Below are 11,500 nucleotides of genomic sequence, written 5' to 3' on the forward strand. Positions count from 1 at the left end.
GCACTGCTGGCATCTGGCCTTGTGCTGTACTGAGCTCCTCACTAGGCACACCCTGCTGGGGTGAACGGTTACTAACAGCTGTAGCACCTGGAGACCACAACTGAGATCAGGGCCCTGTCGTGCCGGGCGCTGCACAGACACACAGGGAGAGACAGTCCCTGCACCAGCTGAGATCAGGGCCCGTTGCACCAGGCACTGCACAGACACAGGAAGAGGCAATCCTCCCTGCACGTAGAGTCGGGCAACCTGAGCTATGGAGACGTTATGACTTGGCCAAGGTCACACCGGGAATCTGTGGGGGAGTCAGGAATTAAATCTAAATTGTCCAGGTACCATGGCAACGCCTCGAGCACCGAGCCAGCCTTCTTCACAACATGGCTGCCCCTGGCCAAAACTGCTCAACACATCCAGAGACTTTGGCTTTGTTCTGGGATCAGGGTTGTGCTGGTTTCACAAAAGGTGCGTTTTTAAATCCCTTTAAACTGGTGCCAAACCCAGCCTGACTCCCCGTGTTCCCACGTCAGGGAAATGAAACTAATTTTTCCGCCTTTTGTAACCAAAGCAAGCGGTGTTAAAAGCCTCCGCATCTTAACTGAGACATGCTCCATGTCTGCTCCCTTCCCCAGCTAGTCCATCATTCCTCACTAGAAGAATTGCTAATGCGGATTTTCATAACATTAATTGTCCCTCTCCTTGTTCCCAGGCGTTAACGAGCAGTGACATAACTCACAACATTAATATTTAAGGCATCATCTCGCTTAGTGCCCAGGCAGATAAGTTTGCATCTCAGAGTGATTGTTTCAAGCTGTCTGCAGACTCAGGCAGAAGTCACTGCATCCGTTATAGTCGGGGCAGTTCCTATAGGAATTGCCGGACTGGATCAGATCAGATCCAAGATCCATCTAACCCAGTACCCTGCCTTGGGCCAGAAACTGATGCTTCAAAGGTAAATGTAAATGCAACAGGAGATGTGGGTTAATCTGCCCCCCATATTAGGTCATACCTTGGTCTCTAATAGTTAGAAATTGAGCTATGCCCTGAACCAGGAGGTTCCCTGCCACAATTTGTTAGCATGAACTATTGTAACTCTGGGGGTTCTTTTTATGCCTAAAAGGGTCCAATCCTTTTTGAATGTTGCAAAGTTCTTAGCCCCGACATCTTCCTGTGGAAATGAGTTCCACAGTCTAATTATGTAAAATTACAAGTAACTCAGCCTAGAGCCACTGCAGTCACTTCATCCCAGCCAGTAATCTAGCCTGGATGGAGGAAAACTGGCTAAGTACTCCTTCAGACCAGCTGGGTGTCTGGGATGGCGGTCCGGCGGTGTGGCTACACCAGTTGGAGATTTGGCCCCATTGACTCCAATGGAGCGACACTGACACACACCAGCTGGGATCTGGTGTTTGTTGTCCTCTGGCACTCAGTGACCTGTGGGGAGCTAATTAAGTATTTTAGGAAAAAGTGTGAGTGGCCAGCAGCAAGAGTTGGTGGCCGCATTCTGAGGCCACCAAAAATTTTGTCCTGAGAACCCCTGTGCTAGACCAGGCTGCCTCTAATGCAGTGCCCCCGGATCAGGTTAGCCCTTTTGCCACAGCAGCTGGGAGCTCATTTGTGGCTTTCGGGTTCCCTCTGTTCCGTGGCCTTGTGAGGGTTAATTCCCACATGCAAAAATAACTGGGCTGGTTAGAGTGAAGGTTGCCAGAGGACCCAGCATAGAATCATCGAACTGGAAAGGACTTTGTGAGGTCACCTAGTCCAGCCCCCTGCACTCAAGGCAGGAATTAGTATTTTCTAGCCCATTGTGTTTGTCCAACGTGCTCTTGAAAATCTCCAGTGCCGGAGACTGCACAACCTAGGAGCCCCTAGCCAATTTGTTCCAGTGCTTAGCAGCATCCCAGCAGGGCTAGTCGAGACAAGCGAGATCATACAGAGTTAATCATCAACTCTGTCCCTTCATCATTCCCCCTTCTCCTCCTGCCTTTACCGCTCTGCTCATCATCCTGAACAGCCAATGGGAGAAGGAGTGGGAGGGCTCAGGAGATAAAAGGCAGGGGCTGAAATGGTGCAGTGCCAGCAATCTCTGGGGGTCCTACAGATGAACCCTGCATAGAGCAGGCCCAATTCATTTAACTCGCTGCAGCTGCTTGGAATCATGGTAAGTGGTGGCTTGTGTCCAGGGGAAGTTTGGGGGTGAGAGGAGTTAGTGGATTTCTTAAAGGAATGTGGTTGCTGGAGGCAGAAGAGGGAAAACCCCCTTGAAGCCCCCAAGGCGTGTGGGGAAAACACCCGAGAAGGGACTGAGGGTTTGACATCTGCGAGGAGTGGATCTGAGGGTGGAGAAAAGGTGTGTTCAGGGCGGTGAATTGATCGGCTTGGTGGCGTTTCTCAGTGTCTGGCTGACTCTGGGAAGCTGCAGCTGATCGGCTGCAGGATGGCAGGGGTTGGTCTGTGTGGATCAAAGAGCCGGGCGCTGGCAGCACCTTCCAGCATCACCTCCCCCCAGCTCAGCTCTGGCCCTGTCCCCGGGGAGTTTGGCAGGTTGGCGCCTCTTGTGACTGATGGCCCAGAGAAAAAGAAATGAGTGTATGTGGGGAGAGGGGGAGCACAGAGCAAGAGGCAATGGGTTCAAACAACAGCATGGCAGGTTTAGATTAAATCTCAGGAAAAACTTCCTAACTGGAAGAACAGCAGAGCAATGGAACAGACGCCTCAGGAGGTGGTGGAAGCTCCCTCACGAGAGGTTTTCGAAAGGAGACTGGAGCCATCTGTCTTGGCTGGTTTAGACACAACAAATCCTGCATCTTGGCAGAGGGTTAGAGTGGATGACCCTTGTGGTCCCGTCTAACCCTATGGTTCAATGAATCCGGCCCTCTCCTCTGAATGGGTTTGATGCCTCCGAGCTGGAGGGAGAGGATCTAGCCAGCAGAGGTGGCTGCATCACTCAGTTAAGAGAGCTGTACAACGAGATTGTGCTAGAAAAAACGGAGACAGGGAATGCTGTGGATGGGGGGGTGGGGGTGGCAGTGAGGCGGTGTGGGGCAAATGCACGTGGGGTGGAAGGAGGATGGTGCAGAAAGGCCCTCGTGAGACCACAGACACTAATGGGAGGTCTGTCTGGCACAACAGCAAGGAGCTGCGGGATTATCCCTGGGAGAAGGGACCCTGGAGGGACATGGCACTGGGACAGAGGTGCCCATGGGAACAGTTCCCTTTTCCCCTCTAACCGCCTGCCTTGGGGGGCTGGGTTAGCAGCGGCTGCACTGATCTTCTGTTGTAAGCTGATGTCCCGGTGCTCAGGGTGTTTGCTCCCCCTATCTCTGCCAGGCACAGTAAGGATTCATCCATCGCTTACTGGGAATGGGTGGGGTTCATGGAGACGACCCCCCCCCAAGAGCTGGAGCCGGGGGCTTCTCTACACTGCTGGCATCTGGCCTTGTGCTGTACTGAGCTCCCCACTAGGCACACCCTGCTGGGGTGAACGGTTACTAACAGCTGTAGCACCTGGAGACCACAACTGAGATCAGGGCCCGTTGTGCCGGGCACTGCACAGACACACAGGGAGAGACAGGCCCTGCCCCAGCTGAGATAAGGGCCCATTGTGCCGGGCGCTGCACAGACACAGGAAGAGGCAATCCTCCCTGCCCGTAGAATCTGGCAACCTGGGCTGTGGAGACGTTATGACTTGGCCAAGGTCACACCGGGAGTCTATGGCAGAGTCAGGAATTAAATCTAAATTTTCCAGTTACCATGGCAACGCCTCGAGCACCGAGCCAGCCTTCTTCACAACATGGCTGCCCCTGGCCAAAACTGCTCAACTAGGGTTGCCATATTTCCACAATCAAAAAAGAGGACACGGGGGGAGCCCCACTCTAGCCCTGCCCTGCCCCATCCACTCCCTCCCACTTCCCACCCCCTGACTGCCCCCCTCAGAACCCTCAACCCCCCCCCACTCCTTGTCCCCTGACTGCCCCCTCCTGAGAACCCCCCAACCTAACTGCCCCCCTAGGACCCTACCTGTCCCCTGACTGCCCCGACCCTTATCCACACCCCCACCCCATATTCACACCGCCACCCCCAGATCTGTGAGAGTGAGGGATCATTTTCAGGATAGGTTGTAGATCTTTGTAGATCAGTTAATTGCGCTCAGTTTGTCCTGAGCCAGTCGCAGCCGGAGTGGCACTGTGTGTGTAGCTGAGCCTGGCGTGTGGGTGTGTAGTCAGTAAACACCGTGATTGGGAACTCCCCTGTGCCTGTGTGGATACTACACACTATTTTGTTGTGGAAAGAGCAAAAAATACAGCACAGTTCCTGCCCGGGAGAGTTTATTATCCAAATAGACAAGACAGGGGGAGGGGAAGAGACGGGCCCAAGGTCACACAATAGGGAGGGGGCAGAGTCAGGGATAGAAATCCAATTTTCTGAGTCACACTTAAGCCCCTTCGTTTTCAGTTTAAACCGATTTTTACCAAAAAATTCCCAGGTTTTAAAAAAAATATTTTTCATTTTTTTTTTTCTGAATTTTTTCACCCTACTTTTGTATCATTCATATATGTAAAATATAACTTGTTTTATGCGGAAAATACAATACATTGTGTGCAATCTATGTATTATGATAGTACATTACTGTGTGTGTATATGCAGAGCTGCCTGTTGAAGTAAGGCTCCCAGACCTGCACAACTCGTAAAGCGGCGAGGGCCATATTACTCCAAAGAAAACAGCTGAGGGCCGAACCCTCCCCTGGGCCACACCCTCAATGCCAGGGGAAAGAGACTGGGGGTTTCCAAATGAAGCAGGGCCAGGGCATCTGTGGGCGGATGGGAGCCAGGGGTCGTACAGAACAGATGGGCAATTGTGGGTTTGCTGGATCACCTCCCTTCCTATGGGGCCTCATGCAGGGAGAGCCGCAGCCATAACCAGCCCCCCCAGCTAGAAGCCGCGCTCTGCTCTGCTCAGATGGGCTGGGGGAAGGATGGAGGGCTCTCAGCATGGTGGGAAGGAGGTACCCTTGTTTTGGGAACAGCAGCGCTGGGGTGGGTGGATCTGGGAATGGGGGGAGGGAGGCCCCTGGATTTGAGGGGTGGGGCAGGAGGGGAGATCCATGCTTGCTGGGGGAAGGACGGAGGCGGCTCATTCCATGGGGAAGGCAGACAGCAGAAGGCGTCTGGTTTGCAGCAGGCAGGGTGGATCCGGGCTAAGGGAGCGGGGTGGGATAGGGGCTGGGTGGGGGAGCAGAGGGGAGCAGGGCTGGGAAGAGGAGTCTGATGGCTGTTTGCAAAGTGAGGGCCTGAGTCGGGGTGCAAAGGGGCTGGAGGGGAGGAGTCAAGGCCCCCCTGCTTTGGGAATACCCCAGAAATCCCCCTCACCAGTGCAGGGGCCTTTCCAGGGCCAGACGGGAACAAGCTGCCCCTCCTGGCCTGTGTGTTACAGGCTGTTCCTCGGCACCCGACGCACAGAGGATCTGGGTTGTTTGAGCCCAGCTCAGCTCACACTGGAGCAGTTCATGCCGTTAGCGCTGGAGATCTGGACTCAGTCCCTGCGGTGTCAGCCAGGCCAGCGACTGTCACCCCTGTAGCACGGCACCAGGCCAGAGGCCTGGAAATGAAGAGGCCGGGCTTGAGGAGGCCAGGGCGGGGGAGAGACGTGCAGTGAACCCCGAATGTTTATTCACCTGCTGGTCTGTTTCTAGGCCTTGTGGCCAGTGAGAAAAGCTGGAAAACATGAATCCGAAAGGCCGAGAAACCAGGAGGTGAATAAACAGAGCCCTCCTTGGAACTCCCAGCAGCCAGCGCACGCTTTTCTTTTTCACTGGTTTCCAGATCTGCTCCGGTCTCTCTCGTTGCCCAGCGTTCAGAGCCATATAAAAATGCAGGGCCTAATTATCGGCTTGTAGATTTTACGTTGCAGTTTGACAGGCGTTCGTTCTATCGCAGCTCACAGCTCTCCATTTAACCCACGCCTTCGGATGCAACGTGCTCTTACTTGAGGGACAAAGGCAGGGCCGTCCCTTCCAATTATGGTGCCCTACGCAGCCCGAACACCTGCTCCCCCCTGCTCCCCCTGTGGAGGGTCTGGGCTGCGCTCCAGGCCTGCGGGGCCATGGAGGCAGGAGCTGTGGGGGGCTGCTTTGGGGGGCCCCACAGGCTCAGAGCGGCCCGGGGGATTAGCAGGGGACTTGGCGCCAGGAGCAGGAAGCGGAACGACCTGTCCCCAGCCTACTCCACTCTCCCTGCCCCAGCTGTGTCACTTGGGGGAGGGGGCTGGGGAGAAGGAGTGCCCCCCCCTCCCACACACACACACTCGGGAAGCAGAGCGACACAGCGGGGAGCCAGCAGAGTGGGGCAGGCTGGGGCTGGGCTTCTCTGTTTCCTGCCACCGCCGGTGAGTGCAGGGGTAACCCTGACCCTTGCTGCCAGGCCCCCCGCTAATCCCCTGGGCCTCGTCTGTCGCTGGGGGAGGGGGCTTGGGAGAAGGGGTGGAAAATGGGGGTGGGAAGAGGCGGGACAGGAGCACAGGGAGTTGTCCTGGGCCCTGCACCCCCCCGGAACGCACAGGGGGCCCAGCTGGGGGATGGGGCTGGCCGCCGGCGCTGCCGCATACGAAGCAAGCAGCTACGTAGGGCACCATGACATTTGGGGCAGCTGCGTATTCTGTGTATGCAAGGATGGCCCTTGGCATATGTTGGTTCTGCTAAATCTCCAGAGGGTGGGAAAGGTCTAAATGCACAGAGGTGGTGGGAAGTCCCTGGAATTGTTTATTCATCTCAGGCTTTGTCCCTCCCTCCCCCACTGACAGTACAATCCCTGGCTCCCAATGACAAAGATAATGTGTATGAAGTTGATACTGGGAAAAGACTCAAAGATATTAAATGCATCTACATCAGCTGTTGCACAAAAATAGTAAATGTTGACATAGTTCATGGTTTTTGGAGCCATTCTCATGACCGTTGCTTGTGATGTTTGAGTCCTGGGGTTATTTAGGAATATTGAAATATTAGCAAAGGGTGACGCTTGCCCTCTGGGGACTGGCTCCTCGTGGGATAAGAGGGAAGATCCTTTTATGGATTGAGAACTGGTTAAAAGACAGGGAACAAAGGGTAGGAATAAATGGTAACTCCTCAGAATGGAGAGGGGTAACTAGTGGTGTTCCCCAAGCAGGGCCAGCTCCAGGGTTTTTGCTGCCCCAAACAGCCCCCCCCCCCCCCCAAAAAAAAAGCTGCGATCGTGATCTGCAGCACTTTGGCGGCAATTCAGCAAGAGGTCCTTCGCTCCCAGGGGGGGATATGATAGAGGTCTATAAAATCATGAGTGATGTGGAGAAAGTGAATAAGGAAAAGTTATTTACTTGTCCCCACGATATGAGAACTAGGGGCCACCAAATGAAATTAATGGGCAGCAGGTTTAAAACATATAAAAGGACGTTCTTCTTCACACAGTGCACAGTCAACCTGTGGAACTCCTTGCCTGAGGAGGTTGTGAAGACTAGGACTATAACAGGGTTTAAAGAGAACTGGATAAATTCATGGAGGTTAAATCCATTAATGACTATTAGCCAGGATGGGTAAGGAATGGTGTCCCTAGCCTCTGTCTGTCAGAGGGTGGAGATGGATGGCAGGAGAGAGATCACTTGATCATTACCTGTTCTGTTCATTCCCTCTGGCCACCTGGCATTGGCTGCTGTCGACAGACAGGATACTGGGCTAGATGGACCTTTGGTCTGACCCAGTACGGCCATTTCTTATGGTTCAGCTGCTGATCCTGTTTCCTCATGTTGCACGTTTCTTGTCTTGCAGGGGGCTGAAGGCGGTTTGATCTTGGCGGAAGGGATTGCGATTTATTACTTGCCAACCACCAGTATGCTCGGAGCTATACGGATTAATTAAACCCCATATCCCTTTGCCCTGAAGAGCTTACAGTGGAAATCAATGATGAATGGATGAGATGTGTAAACGGGTGTCCTGTGCTCATCTGGCTATCGATGCTCGGTATCCCAGCCCAGGAATACAAACTATAGATCTGAATTGAGCCGCGTGTGTGTGAAGGAACACAGATGTCAGTCTGCCATTCGCTTCAAACCTGCTGTTCCAGCCCTGCCTCTCTGGGGTAGCAGCCAGGTTGAAGGTGGGTGGAATTTCCTACTCCAGGTGCGGGGAGTTTAGGAGGTGTCTGCTGTTCGTCACTGCAGAGTCTGAGCCTCCCGAATAGGAATGAAATATTTCCTCGCCAAGCAAGCGTTATCCCGGGCCTGTCTGGTAGGTGAGGGACAGAGCTGAACTGACTAGCCCAGGGTCATGCCAGGAGCTTGTGACATTGCTGGGAACTGAACCAAAACCTCCTGGTCAGCAGATCAGTGCAGTCACCGTCATTTGTTGGGACTGAGAGGTAAGATCTAGAGGGTAGCACTAAAGGGCACATCTACACTGCAATGTAAGCCCAGGGTTAGTAGAACTCGAGTGAGCAGACCCAGGGTTTAACCTAGGACAGTGGTTCCCAAACTGGGGTTTGGGAATGTTACAGGAGGTCCTCGGGGGGGAAGTTCCCTAATGGTGGACAGAGCTGTCCCTAGGGACCCCAAGCAGCACGGGGCCAGCAGCCCGGAGCCCCTGGACTTCCAAGAGCTAAGCAGATCAAAGCAAGCATCTCTATCACACTGAGGAGATTTCAACTTCAAGACTCCTTAGAAGAAATGGAAAGGGAGGGGGATAGTTTTTAAAATTAAATAGGCAGTTAGTATTGTTTTTAAATTTGTTCTTCATCATAATTTAATCTTTTGTTGTAACGTGCGTTGTTTGCCTGGACTGCTCAAGACCTGAATGCTTGTGTAGGAGGAACTCTTTGAGTTGGCTTCTTAACTGTCTGCATGCTTTTTCACGGCTGATACTCCTTGATGAAACATAGAAGCCTTGTCTTATAACAAGCTTATTCAAAGCGATACAAGCTACAAAAGTGAGATCTTGGAAGAGTGTTGCCGTTTTCATAATGAAATAAAAATACTGTAATGATTAATAGTGTGTAATAAGCATGTCATAAGAACAAATTTTATATTTCCCAGATCACTACTTTTATAATTTATACTTGGGTAAAGGAGGAAATCCCGGGAAATATTCATTTTTAAGAGGGGGTTCGCGAGACTTGATATTTTAGTGAAAGGGGTTCACGGGTTGTTAAAGTTTGGGAACCACTGACCTAGGACTTGAGCGTCTACACTTATTTGTAACCCCAGGTTAGCAATTGTTCAACCCTGGGTCCCACCCCAGGGCTCTAGTATCATTGTGGCTGGAAATATTTTGTCTCAGTTTGTGCATGTGCGGTGAAATTGACCTTTATTGACATTGGCAGATAACAATCTAATTCTGCCGAGTCTATTTATACTGCACGAATGGCTCACAGTGGAAAGCTGTCTGTGGCTGGGGATAAAAGGGACGTTCAGGAGACTGGAAAATTGGTTCCATTGCAGAACGTTCTCTGCTTCCAAGTGGGTGCAGAGGGGCACGTGCGCAGGTGTTTGCATCCGCAGATGTGTATATCTGTGTTGTCCCAGTTTGTATCCTTGACCCCTGTGTGTGGGGTTTTTTTCTTTTTTTTCAGTGTCCTCATCCGCTCCCCAAAATGTCTGTCTTCCTTCCCCTGCCCTCTGTGTTCCCCGCCATTGTGTCCTCTCTGATTCCTAGTATGTGTGAGTCTCCCCGCCTTGGGGTGTGTGTGTGCACCTTTTGCACCCCCTCTTATGTGTGTGTTCTCCCCAGATGTGTACTGTAGGAAGAGCTCATAATGAAGAAAGAGGACCAGGTTTCAGGAGAGATCTCTCTACACCTGTGACATGAGAGACTCAGGAATCCAAGCCAGATGTGCGTGTGTGTGTGTGTGTCCATCCCTGGGCAGGGGTGTGTGTGTGTGTGTGTATCTCCACTGCCCCCTACCCTGTTCCTCCTAAGGATCAAGGTAACCCCCTGCTGCTTAGCTCCATTCCAGACACAGAACATGTGAGCCATGCTCTGTAGCCAATGCACTTTGCGTCTCTGCTTTAAAGCGTCCTTTGTTTGCTTCCCCCAGCATGCTCGCCATGCTACGGCTAAGAGACCATCTGCCATTTCTCCCCTCCTGCCCCTCCCCCGCTCCCAGCACACTAGGACCACAACAATCACTGTTTACATCTGCTCTCACATACCCACTGCTGCTTGTAAACGCCAGACACTGGGACCTACGGTCATTGAGAGCCGGTGTTAAGCTAAACTGCAACACACCATTCCGGGCAACCACACAGGGGGTCTCCTCTGTTTAGTTATGTTGGGGTTCCTCTGAGACCTCTTCCCCTCAGCTCCCCAAGAACAACTCTGGGCTGATCACTCCAGTGTCTGATTTGGCAGCTAGCAAAGCTACACTGAGTTGATCAGACTCAAGTGTAGGGGGTGGGTATAGGTCGTATCACACATCCCAAGTTACACGCCAACCTCTTCCTTTGTATATTACATTGCATTCATGATCCATCGCTTCACATTTTGGGATTGGCTTGGTTCCTTTGCAGGAACCAATCCCTGTACAGCATGTTCTACGCACGCACTATGTTTAACTTTACTCTTTACCTCATATTTACGCTCCTGACTTCTCTTGTCCATTGTTTTCTTATTGTTAACAAATGGTTCCCCGGGTGTTCTCCCTCTTATCATAGCTGGTGCAGACATTCTCTCTTCTAGCGTACTGTCCCATTTGCTTATCTTAGCGCAAACATTTCTGCTGATCTAGTTACCTCCCTAATCTTGTCCTCAAGAAATGAGGCCTCCCCCATGTTTCATAACTTGTAGCCGAACATGAGTAATGTTGGCTTATCACTGGGGTATGTGTGAAATTTTTCACCTGCATCGTTTTATTTGCTGTAAAATGCCGTTTCAGTTGACCAGAAGCTATTTGCAAATTCAACACCATTTCACCAAATAGTTTGGCCATTTCCCCCCCCCCCCCCCATTGACTTAGGTGCCATTCACAAAATAGTGGGGCAGGGGTAGATGCTGGCATAACCACTGGACTAAAAGTTCTACGGGGAGGATGTTCACAGAGGATGGAGCAGGGATTTCTCCCTCCTAGGTGCCCGGTTCCATAGCCCGGTGGCTGGGACGTTCTCACATGCTCTCTGGCCCAGTGAAGATCTGTCAAGTATCAGGGGGTAGCCGTGTTAGTCTGTATCTACAAAAACAACAAAGAGTCTGGTGGCACCTTAAAGACTAACAGATATCTGTTAGTCTTTAAGGTGCCACCAGACTCTTTGTTGTTAGTGAAGATCTGAGTACTTTATATGGCGTCAGCAGGAGCGATTGGGAGGTTCCTGCCCTAGGACACCCCACAGCCCGACCGTCTCCCAGGCGCTGCTCTAACCACAGAGATAACGGTGCATGACCACCTCCGTCTGTTTTGTGAATCTAGTCCTGTAAAAGGCCGGGGAAGAGGGGTCCTGGTGATTCCGTCTCTTCCCCAGGGGTAGCTGCTGCTGACCTGATCACATTGGACC

The 11,500-nt window shown here is 52.1% G+C and overlaps 1 protein-coding gene across 2 annotated transcripts in view; it reads left to right on the forward strand.

The window, feature by feature from the left end:
• Positions 1–1,405: 1,405 nt before the first annotated feature.
• Positions 1,406–11,500, forward strand: part of LOC117870446 (C-type lectin domain family 2 member D-like) — a 50,026-nt gene continuing 39,931 nt past the window's right edge. The window contains exons 1-2 of one of the 2 annotated variants that reach the window (XM_034757600.1): positions 1,406–2,155; positions 7,791–8,118. The gene's annotated coding sequence lies outside the window, so the exon portion shown is untranslated. The remainder of the gene's footprint in view (positions 2,156–7,790; positions 8,119–11,500) is intronic. The other variant, XM_034757601.1, reaches the window with a different exon arrangement.

The sequence above is a fragment of the Trachemys scripta genome, unplaced genomic scaffold (genome assembly GCF_013100865.1).
Source record: "Trachemys scripta elegans isolate TJP31775 unplaced genomic scaffold, CAS_Tse_1.0 scaffold_28, whole genome shotgun sequence".
NCBI classification, from domain to species: domain Eukaryota; kingdom Metazoa; phylum Chordata; order Testudines; family Emydidae; genus Trachemys; species Trachemys scripta.